Here is an 11,543-nt window from a genome sequence, read left to right on the forward strand (position 1 = left end):
TATTGAGTTCATCAACCCTTTTGCAAGAGAAGGTGAGGAGAACCCAATACAAAATACCACACAAAATCAACCCACAATGCCTAAGTTTTCATCACATTCCGTACCCACCGAGGAGAACCTACCCAACGGTACTCCCACACCACAACATCTAACCGGAAATTTTATTGCCAAATCCGCCTTTATCCAATTAGTCGAAAGGAGCCAATTTGGGGGATGCCTAGTGAAGACCCTCATTCTCATATGGAAACCTTTTGTGACTATTGTGATGCGATTTCTCAAACCGGTGTAACTCAAGACCAAATTCGATGGGTCTTATTTCCTTTTTCTCTAATTGGCACCGCGAAACAATGGTTGAAGGGCCTTGATAAGGCCACTCTCGGAATTGATTCTTGGAAGAAGTTGGCTCTAGCTTTCTACAAAAAATTCTACCCACCGGAAAAGACTAACATGCTAAGAGCTCAAATTACGGGTTTTAAGCAAAGGGATGAAGAATCTTTGTATGAAGCTTGGGAGCGATTCAAGGGAATTTGTCGCTCATGTCCTCATCATGGACTTAGCGAGTGGTTCTTGGTACAACAGTTTTGGAACGGTTTATATGAAGATTCAAGGAACATTCTCAACATGGGATCAAATGGAATGTTCACCGAAGTTGATGACAATCAAACATGGAACAAAATTGAGGAAATGGCGGTCCATAACTCACAATATAGTAGACCTCGCAAGGCTACTAGAGGAGGAAAGCATGAAGTGGACTCTGTTACTCAATTGGGTGCTCAACTTAGTGCTCACATTGACACAATCAATTTGAAGTTTGAAAAAGCTATGGCTAGACTTGAAGAAGCCTCAAAATCACCAAAGCATCATGTTAATGCTATGACGGCATCTTCATCAATCCCAAGTGGGATATGTGAGAATTGTGGAACTTTGGGACATGACCAAAGTGAATGTAGGGGAACAAATGAACAAGTGAATGCTTTCCAAGCATACAAGAGTGGTACCCCTTATTCCAACTATTACAATAAAAACACCAAATTCCATCCAAATCTCTCATACAAAAGCCAAAATGTTCAAAACCCTCAAACAACATACACCCCACCTCCCATAAGAAACCAAAATCAAAGACCCTTTTACAACCAAAACCAAGGTTACCAAAATCAAAATCCATACAATCACCAAAATGACCAAGGTTTTGATGTTCAAAAAGCGGTCCTCCAAATGCAAAAGAATCAACAAGAATTTTTCACTCAAATGCAAAAATATAGTCAAGCAAAGGAAACCACCATCAACAACATTCTAGCTCACACCAAGATGTTGGAAACCCAATTAACTCAACTAGCATCTTCAAGCTCACAAAGACAAAAGGGGCAATTACCACCTCAAAGTAATCCCGCAAGACATGAAACGGTTAGTGCTATTCACTTGAGAAGTGGTACAAGGTATGAAGCACCGAAGAAGCAAGTTGAGGATGAAATTGTGGAAGCTAGTGATAAGGAGGAAATTGTGCAAAACTCCAAAGATGGAGAATCATCAAAAGAAGAAATTTCAAAGAAAAATGAAGACAAGGTCAAGGAGAAGGAGCCCATTGTGATTAGACTTCCTTTTCCAAGTCGTCAAGCCAAGCCCAAATTTGATGACCAACTTGGAAAGTTTATGGAAATTGTGAAGAATTTGGAAGTCTCGATTCCTTTCACGGAATTAATCAATCACGTGCCGGCCTATGCGAAATACATGAAAGACATCCTCACAAAGAAGAAGTCGATCCGGAAACTTGAGACTATCGCCTTCACTAAGGTGAGTAGTGCAATACTTCAAGGGAGTTCACCTCCAAGACTAAAGGATCCGGGAAGCTTCTCAATACCGTGTACCATTGGCGACACCACGATCAACAAAGCCTTATGTGATCTAGGGGCTAGTGTGAGTGTTATGCCGTACTCGGTGAGTAAAAGGTTGGGGATGGGAGAGCTTAAATGCACCAATATCACACTCCAAATGGCCGATAGATCGACGAAGACACCATTAGGGATATGGGAAGATGTTCCCGTACGAATTGGGAAGTTTTTCATCCCGGTGGACTTTGTCATTGTTGATATGGAGGAAGACTCCAACATTCCAATCATCCTAGGAAGACCCTTCTTACATACCGCGGGTGCAGTGATTGATGTGAAACATGGAGAGCTCACTCTAGAAGTGGGAGATGAGAGTATAACTTTTAATCTTGACAAGACTATGAGAGCTCCTCGTTTGCATGAACCATGTTTCATGATTGATCATTATAGCCGGAAGGATGATAGGAAGAAGTCGGAACTCCAATGGAAGAAGAAAATTGAAGATGCTCCATTCAAAGAGCAAGTGAGTTGTAACAAAGAGAGCTTGCAAAGCTCATCAAAGTCAAGCAAAGAAGAAGAGGATGGCCTCATTGGCCAAGACAAGAAATTGGGAGAGTTGTCTCTATCAAATCAAGAGATTTTTAATGATCAACTTAATGAAGTTTGTGGTCTTTGGGACGACGAATTAGAAAGGATTTTTAATCCCTACATTGGAAATGCCATCAATCAAGACCGACAACAAGGGTAAAGGTCTATTGAAGAACTTTATCACGATAATGAACAAGCTTTTGATTACTTTTTCAAGGTGTTGAGCAACATCAACAACACCTTGGACATGCCCCCTTGACATCTCATCAAGAATGAGAGTTTGGTGGAGTCCTCCCTAAACCACCATTTGTAAATATTTCTAACTACCTAACTTGCATTTCAATTCTTATATTGCATTTTTGTTATCTTTGGATTTTTATACTTTGATCAAGATAATTGTCATGTTTGAGAGAAGTGAGGGAGGGACTAACGATTTCCATTGATGTGTAGTGCTTTAGCTTAGTGTGGGGATGGCAATTGCCTAGGCTATTCATGCCTTAGTAGTGCCCCCACAATGAAGAACACGAGATATGAAGAAGAATGGAAGAATGACAAGGGATATGCATAGTACACGGATGGAACTGAATCCGGGTACAAAGGGGTAGAATCCGAGTGGATTCAAGAGAAGCCGCCCGTCTTCACACAATCCGGGCATATTGGGTAGAAGATGCCCGTCCCTCTGAGCTGAACTTTTGAAATATTTTTGACTGTAAACGAATCCGGGCGTCCTGCATTTGAATCCGACCGTCTTCAAAAATCCGCCCGTCCTGAAAGAAAGACACCCGTCTTTTTGGCTGAGGAAAACAAGAAAAATCCCTGTAAAGGAATCCGCCCGTCTTCTGTAAAAGACGTCCGTCCCGTGTTTGCAAATCCGAGCGTCTTCACTGAAAGACGCCCGTCTTTAGGCGAGTTTTTCCCAACCCAGAACAGGCCGAATCCGGGCGTCCCGAGCAAAAACCGCCCGTCTTGCCCCTGCATTTCAAATTTTTCGGGTTTTATAAACCCCCTCCCACATTCATTTCTTCATTTCTTCACTCAAAACACTACCAAAACCCTCAAAACCCTCATCCTCTCCATCACAAAAACAAGATTCCTCAACAAGATTCACCAAAATCAAATCAAAACATCCTTTTAACAACAAATCAATCACTCCTTTTTCAATAAAAATCAAAACCAAGCACAAAATCTTCAACCTTTGAGTCGATTTTTGAATTCATAAAGGCAAAGCCTTTCATCTTTAAATCGATTTGGGTACACTACAGATTGAAGATTTTTCACTCCTTTCTTGGTTTAATCTTCAATGGCAAGAACTAAGGGAGCAACAAAAGCAACAAAGGCAAAGGCACCAAAGGCAAAGACACTTTCATCAAGGCAAAAGAGTCTTCAAGCAAAGAAAGCATTGGCTATGGCGGTAGCTAACCCAAACTTGGAAGTGCAACAACAACAACCTCCCATGGGAGCAACAACATCTACTACTCCGGAAATTGATCAACTTTCGAACTATCCGGAGGTAATTTTCATTTCCAAATCCCATAGGGACACTTTTGCCAAGTTTGCTAGGAAATCATTTCTATCCACCAAGTTTATTTGTGAAGATACCTTAGATAAGTTGGGTGTCCTTGAGCAAACTAGAGCCTTCTTTAAAGCCATGGGGTTGGAGAAATTGTTTGAATCAAAAGAATTGACATACCCCTCCCTTACCTTAGAATTTTTGAGTTCTTTGAAAGTCAACAAGGTTGAGACTATGGAGACCATCGAGTTCCGTCTAGCTAATGTTAGTAGGCGCATCTCTTTTGAGGAAATGGGTAAAGCTTTGGGTCTTAGTGATTCACCGAGTTATTTTAAGAATGTTGGCAAATATGACCCCGACCCTCTTTGGGAGGCGATTTCCGGAAGGAAATTTGAGGACTTTCATGCTAGTCGCGCTCTATTAGTCCACCATCCGGGCATTAGAGTGTGGCACAAGGTCATAGGGAACACCATCATTGCAAGAAAAGACACCAACCATTTCACCAAACTCGATTTTGTTCTTCTTGAGTCGGCTTTGAACATTGGAAGTGAACACACCAAGCCTTTCAACTCTCTAAGGCTTTTGGTGGATAGATGGCTAAATATTGATTGTGGGAAGAGAGGCACTACCGTTATTGTGAATGGAGGCCTAGTCACTATCCTAGCTAAATACTTTGATCCAAACTTCAACAAGGATAACAAGTATGAGGTGAAAGAGGGTGCTCATTGATATTAATACTATGATATAAAAGTACAAGTGGGTTACCCATAACCCTCTTGACACCAAGTATGGATGACTCATTAGTGAGGCTAGATCTTTCACTTTGCCTTCGAAGATTTGTCGTTTAAGCGTCCATCGGACCAACTATCTACTTCCCCTTTCAAAAGAGGCCGAGTACATTATCCGACAACAAAAGGGTGAAATTGAAATGCCCTCCTCTTCCATTGTCACACCACCCTACCCTTTCGAGTACCAAGAGTTCAAGCCCGATGGCGTTGAAGCAAGAAATGATTATTTGACTCTTCTCATGCAAGAGATGCACAAGCAAGCCTTCGAGGACCGGAAAGATGCTTACTTAGCTCAATATCCACCCCTCCTACACTTAGCTAGGCAAGGACTACTTGATCCTTCATGTCCTTTGCCTAGTTGGGCGGATAGGGAAGTCCTCTTTCCGAGTGCATTTAGGGTTGTTCCGGGTGATAATGAGGTTGTCGGTAATGAAGAGGTTGATGATAACATTGATGAGGAAGCTATTGAAGAAGGATAAGAGGATGATGAGCAAGGTGAAGAAGCAAGTGAAGAGGGAAGTGGCAATGAGACCACTTCTAATGAGGAAGATGATGATAGTGATGATATGATGGAAGATTAGCAAGCTTTAGAGGCTCCTACCCTCTTGAGGTTTGTCTATTTCTCTCTTTGTTTTATTTATTAATCTTGATCATTGTTGGAGTAGTCCTAGCACCATAGAGGACTCACACCTCGGCCCTATTAAGGTGTTCTCATTTTATTGTTCCCACTTTCAAAATCCAAAATGACAAATTAGTTTCATGCATTGCATAGTGTGTGCATGAACTACACCCATCCTTAGGACATTAGCAATAATGTCTAACTCGGTTTGGGGAAGTCAATGCATACACAACGGGAGGTAATCTAAATTATCCTCTCCGTCATAAACAAAAACCATGCATCATGTAGTGTAGATTAGTGTAGCTTGCATTTAGTGTAGAAATCATGCATCATGTTTGCATAATTTCCCATCATTTTGGCCATCGAGGACAATGCCCATATTAGTGTGGGGATGGGGAATTCTAACTTAACTTTTATTCAAAAATCCAAAAAAATTGAAAAATTTCGAAAATCCATAAAAATTTGAAAATTGAAAAGCCAAAAACAAGTTCTTTTCCTTTGTAGTGTAGTCTTGTATATATAATTGGATATATTGTGTTTGTTCTATCCTTGTTCACATTGATTGACTACGCCACATCCGAGACACGAGGATCATGAAGACCGCATGTGGCTTTATTTTGATTGATGCGGTATAACAAATGTGAACTTAGGACTTGCATTTAATTTATATGTCATATTAGTTGATAGAATCACTTGCATTAGGATGTATATAATAGTTGCATCATGGCATGTAGTTGGATTTAGATAAAAAGTTTTGAAAAGTGCCTAATTAGGAACTTTGACAAGAGCAACTAAGCCATTACAAATACTTTTTCAACTTAAGACTTTGCCTACTAGAATGGTTGTAAAACACCCTAGATTGTGTCATACTAGTGTCTTTTGACCCATGACCCAAAGCCTAGTCAAGGGTTTGCATGTGAGTCACCTATTCAACCCCGTGATGCGATGTGGACTTGATTAACTTGTCTAGGTGACCTTGATTGACCTTGTGGTAAGGCAACCCAAAAATACTTTCTATCAATAAGTTTGAAGTGCTCATTTCGAAAATTTTGTCATGTGGAAGTAATTTATTGCCAAGGAAACCTCAAATGTTATGAAATGTTGAAATGTTGATAAATTTAGTTGTTTTGATGGAGGCGTACCACTTCGATGTGCTTTGGAGAGGGATCCATTGAATTGGGCCCCCACACGGTTGTGAATTCAACCGCTCAGAGACAGAGTGACTATCACCCCGAAAAGCTATTGTCTAGAGGTTAACCAGTTGCCTAATAAGCGATTGGCGAAAGCAAAGGACACTAGCCCAGAAGGGAGAAACCCCATATTAAATTTTTGAAATGTGAAAGTTGAATGAGGTCAATTTTTGAATACTAGTCATATCCACCCTTGTTTATAACGATTTGAGCATTTCATTCCCAAAAAGCCTTTTTGTCAAGCCACTTTGTCGAGCTTGGGACGATCCATGACCTTTACTTTTGTAAATAATTCGAGACTTGTCATGTCATATGCTACTAGCATCATAGGGATCATCATTCCACCACCATCCGATCGCTCTTGACGAAAGCATTTGGAAATTGAGGACGAAAGTAGTCTAGTTAACACCATTTGGAGGTTATTTAGTGCCATCCTCTTAGCCTTAGTAATTTGTTGAACTAGTATTTGTGAAGGATTTTATGCTCTTAAATTTGTTCCTCTTTAGTGCCTTCGCCACTTGATGAGGAAGTGGCTATTCCTTTTGTAGATGCATCCATTATTTGATTTTGTGTGCTTAATGTTTGGATGTGTCGCCATTTTGGCAAGACCCACCTTGCCTTGCAAGAAGGCATCCTACCTCATGGTTGTCTTGTTGTGAGTTGAAGGGGCGGAGTGAGACCCGCTAATTTTCTCATATCGGCTATGTTATTAGGTTAGTTTAAATAATAGTCCTAGTCTTTGTCACCTCTTTACTCGGGACGAGCAAAGGTTCGGTTTGGGGATATTTGATGTGACCATAATTAGCGCATATTTAGCCCCCGAATTAGCCTTGTTCCCATGCTTTTTAGTGCATATTTGGGTCATTTATTGTCTTTAGTTCTTTGTTTTGCATATTCTTTGAGATTTTGATCCCTTGGTAGGAAAGGAGTAAGAATCTTGCATTTTGATGGCAAAACGAGACTAAATTGATTGAATTCAATGACCAAGCATCAAGGAGAGACAAGATTAGAAGTCCTTTGTACATATTATAGTAGTTGGGCAATGACGAGAAAGGATCCTTGCATCCCCGAGGAAATCCCCAAGGATTTTATGAAGAAAAGGGAAGAAAAGAAGAAGAAACAATGCTGAGCAGCAATCCGTGCGGATTGCCCAGAATCCGCCCGTCCTCCACAGCACAATCCGTGCGTCTTCTGCCAAAGACGCCGGCAAAGACCACTGAATCCGGCCGTCTTCTTCCAAAGACGCCCGTGCCTGAACCTTGAATCCGCTCGTCCCGAGCCTAAGACGCACGGATTCCAGTCCAGCACAATTTTGTCTTCTTCAAGCCTCCGTGAAAGAAGCCCTTCCTTCGAAAAATATCGGCGTCTCCCTGCTCAATCTAAAAAGCGTAATTACTAGTTTAGCCCTTAGTTAACCCTAATGCATCCATCTAATTTCCACTATAAATACCCCATTAGTCTAATTAGAAGAGCATGTTCTTCTTATCAATTCTTAGAGTAGTTAATATCAATCAAATCTCTCTTTAGTTTTGTAATCAACAATTAATCAAGTTTTAATACAAGTTTTATTTCCTTAATCTCTCTTTTGTTCATCCTTTATTTTGGGTAATTGAAGATTATTTGGGTTATTATTGGGAGATTGACAACCTCTCAATCAAGCATCAAGTACTTCTTTTATCTTTGCTTTATTATTGGAATCATTAATAGGTATAATCCTCTTAATCCCTTTTTAATTATTGTTAATTACTTTCATTTATTCATCATGTTTAACTTTGTTGGTATGATTGACAACCTTGCTAGCATGATCAATATGATAATGAGTGAGTAGTCACCTAGCTAGGGTTAATGGGTAATTAGGGGAAACCAACATGGGGAATGATTCATGCTTAAATTAATATGCTTTCATGGTTTATTTGCTTGCTTGTTTTGATCTCAACTCATGCACATGTTATGTTTGATGAAATGCGAGCCTATGAATCCTTGCATTTTTTACCCATCACCTATATTTTCAATGAGACTTGTAAGACATAAACCAACTCGAGTCTCATTAGACCATGCATGTTGTTGAGTAGGGAAGACTAAGTCGACTTGTAGGTGTTGTACAATCTAATCAATTTAACAGGAAACTGAGTAGGGCCGGGAAACCCTACCTTTTGCAATCCAAGAACACACAAGCAGACAATAACAATTCTCCATAACACCGTCACCTTCACACAATAATCACATACCATCACTATATACAATTCCCCAAAATTAACCCAAATTAGGGTTTGCACAAAATCTAACAATAAAAATGATAAACTGATTAGGAATACTAGAGACTTACTAACACAGACGACACGGACAACGAGATCCAAAAGCTCACAATCGATCAACCTTGGCTTAGGAAATGATGAAGATGATTAGAGGAGTTTAGAGCGTCGTTAGGTTTTGTAAAATAATGATTTATAAACTTATTAGAAACTGCTCAACACGCTATTTATACTTCTCTAATCATATTAATCAAAACCGCGGAAATAACGCGTCAGACCAGTTACTCGGTCGAGTACCTGGGGTACTCGGCCGAGTACGTGATACTCGGCCGCGTGTTCCTGGGAAGTAACCTGACCAGAAAACACACGACACACTATTCGGCCAAGTTCCCCCTATTCGGCCGAGTAAACCAAACTCAGAAAACCGTGGTATTACAAGAAAACCTCCTCTTGGTGACACCCAAGATTAGCCAAAAAGTACTACTAATATTACTAATTAGATATCATTAGTAATTAACCTTGTATATTACTATAAATATTATTACTCTAATAATATTTGATGTATATTATTGTTTGTGAATTATTTTGATTAGATGATCAACAATTTGCTCAAGTTTTGATGAGAAAAAGATGAGGGAAATAAGACCTTTTTTTTCTCTATATGGGCCGGCCAAGGTAGTAGTTTTAGAGGATTTTTGGTCTCAAAAATTCATCATTTGCATGTATGGTAAAGTGAGGTATTTATAGATGTTCAAATGTAAACAATTCATAGGAATATCACATGTGCCATGAGCCAACAAACTTGACACATGGAGGTCAAACTTGACCTTCTAGAAACCGGTCCAAGTGGACCTATTTTGGGTCCATTTCGATTTCCGACATTTATCCCACAAATGATTATAAGTCGTATATTTAATTATCTTATATAATTAAATAATAATTTGATTATTTAACACTTAAATAATAAAAATTAACAACTAATGGCCACTTAACTATTAAGTAATTATTAGACTATTTTATCAATATAAAATGTGTCTTATGGACCTTTATTAGCTAATTATACAACCTCTTGTTGATGAGTCATAATTATATACATATTTATGCCTCCACTTAGTTACTTTTGATACGGTTTTCGTGCTAATTTATATCAATTATATGCCTTTTATGCTAGAATGTCGACACTTCCACTATTAGGTGTTTAATGCAGGAATGATGCATTTTTGGAGAAAAAGGATGAAATGAGCATCGCAGAGTGGGCATGAAGGAGTACACGGAGCATGGCACGGGAATCTAGAAGAATAAAGGAAGAAAAGTGAAGAAGACAACACGAAGAAAAGAGCTGAAACAGGGAGCGTACTCGATCAATCCCAAGTGAACTCGATCAACTGGGAATGTACTCGATCGAGTGCACCCAGGCTCGATCGAGTACACAACGAGCTGAAGACTTTTGCGCAATTTCCTTAAGTCAGTTATACTTTATTATAAATACCCAGTTCGTACTCTATGCTATATTTACACTTTACTTTACCTAGCTACGCATTATTTACCCTAGAAACTCTCTCAAAACTCTTAGTTTAGTTTTATTGCTCTTATTTCGGATCTAAGCACTCTCTAATTACGGTACTATTGTTAATCTTTCCTCAATTATTAATCATTAATCATTCAGTTATTATTCATCTTGTTATTGTCTTTAATCATGTTTTCTATTATTGTTATTGTTATGTTTATCACTAGTATGCGTAGCTAATTTATTTATCTAGGGTGAAAGGGGATCTAGGTTGTTAGAAGGGGATTATATAATGAATTGATAGTTAAATTTCTTTTGATTTTTGTTCAATTATTGTCTTAAACCTAATTGATTAATTACTGGCTAGGATTAGTTAATTAGTATTGCGAATTAATTACGATTATTAACGATCGGGTTAAGACTAATATAGACTACGACAATTGAATAGGCTGACTTAATGATAGCAACCGCACGTTAAGTTTAGACCTAGTGGACATATTAGAATCGACCGATCATATGACCTACAACAATATAAATTGCTCTATCAACTAGTTAAATCATACCCTCGGATGACTACCTAGTGAACTTGTTCCCTAGACTCTTTAATATTGGTGAATTTGTCTTTTATTTACATCGCAATTAGTTTTTAGCAAACCAATCAAATCCTTCAAGAAAACGGTTACTTTAAGACGAACTTAAATATTAGCAAACTAGAATAATTAACTGGCCTTCCCGTGGATTCGACCCTTTCTTGCCAGTAGCTACCAGTTAGTAGTCATTTAAGATTTATTTTGATAGGCCAACAACTGAAAATAACCCTATCAAATTTGGCGCCATTACCGGGGAGGCAACAATTTTTCTGTTTGTTTTTGTTTATTTTTGTCTTTTGTCTCAGGGAGCGTGATGTGACCATAATTAGCGCATATTTAGCCCCCGAATTAGCCTTGTTCCCATGCTTTTTAGTGCATATTTGGGTCATTTATTGTCTTTAGTTCTTTGTTTTGCATATTTTTTGAGATTTTGATCCCTTGGTAGGAAAGGAGTAAGAATCTTGCATTTTCATGGCAAAACGAGACTAAATTGATTGAATTCAATGACCAAGCATCAAGTAGAGACAAGATTAGAAGGCCTTTGTACATATTATAGTAGTTGGGCAATGATGAGAAAAGATCCTTGCATTCCCGAGGAAATCCCCAAGGATTTTATGAAGAAAAGGGAAGAAAAGAAGAAGAAACAATCTTTGACGAGCAAATCCGTGCGGAT

The 11,543-nt window shown here is 38.9% G+C and overlaps 1 non-coding gene across 1 annotated transcript; it reads right to left on the reverse strand.

Moving 5' to 3' along the window:
• Nucleotides 1-447: 447 nt before the first annotated feature.
• LOC141624372 (small nucleolar RNA R71) lies at nt 448-554 on the reverse strand. The gene has a single exon (XR_012534183.1). It is a non-coding gene; the product is annotated as a small nucleolar RNA R71 (small nucleolar RNA).
• Nucleotides 555-11,543: the final 10,989 nt, after the last annotated feature.

The sequence above is a fragment of the Silene latifolia genome, chromosome 1 (genome assembly GCF_048544455.1).
Source record: "Silene latifolia isolate original U9 population chromosome 1, ASM4854445v1, whole genome shotgun sequence".
Lineage (NCBI taxonomy): Eukaryota > Viridiplantae > Streptophyta > Magnoliopsida > Caryophyllales > Caryophyllaceae > Silene > Silene latifolia.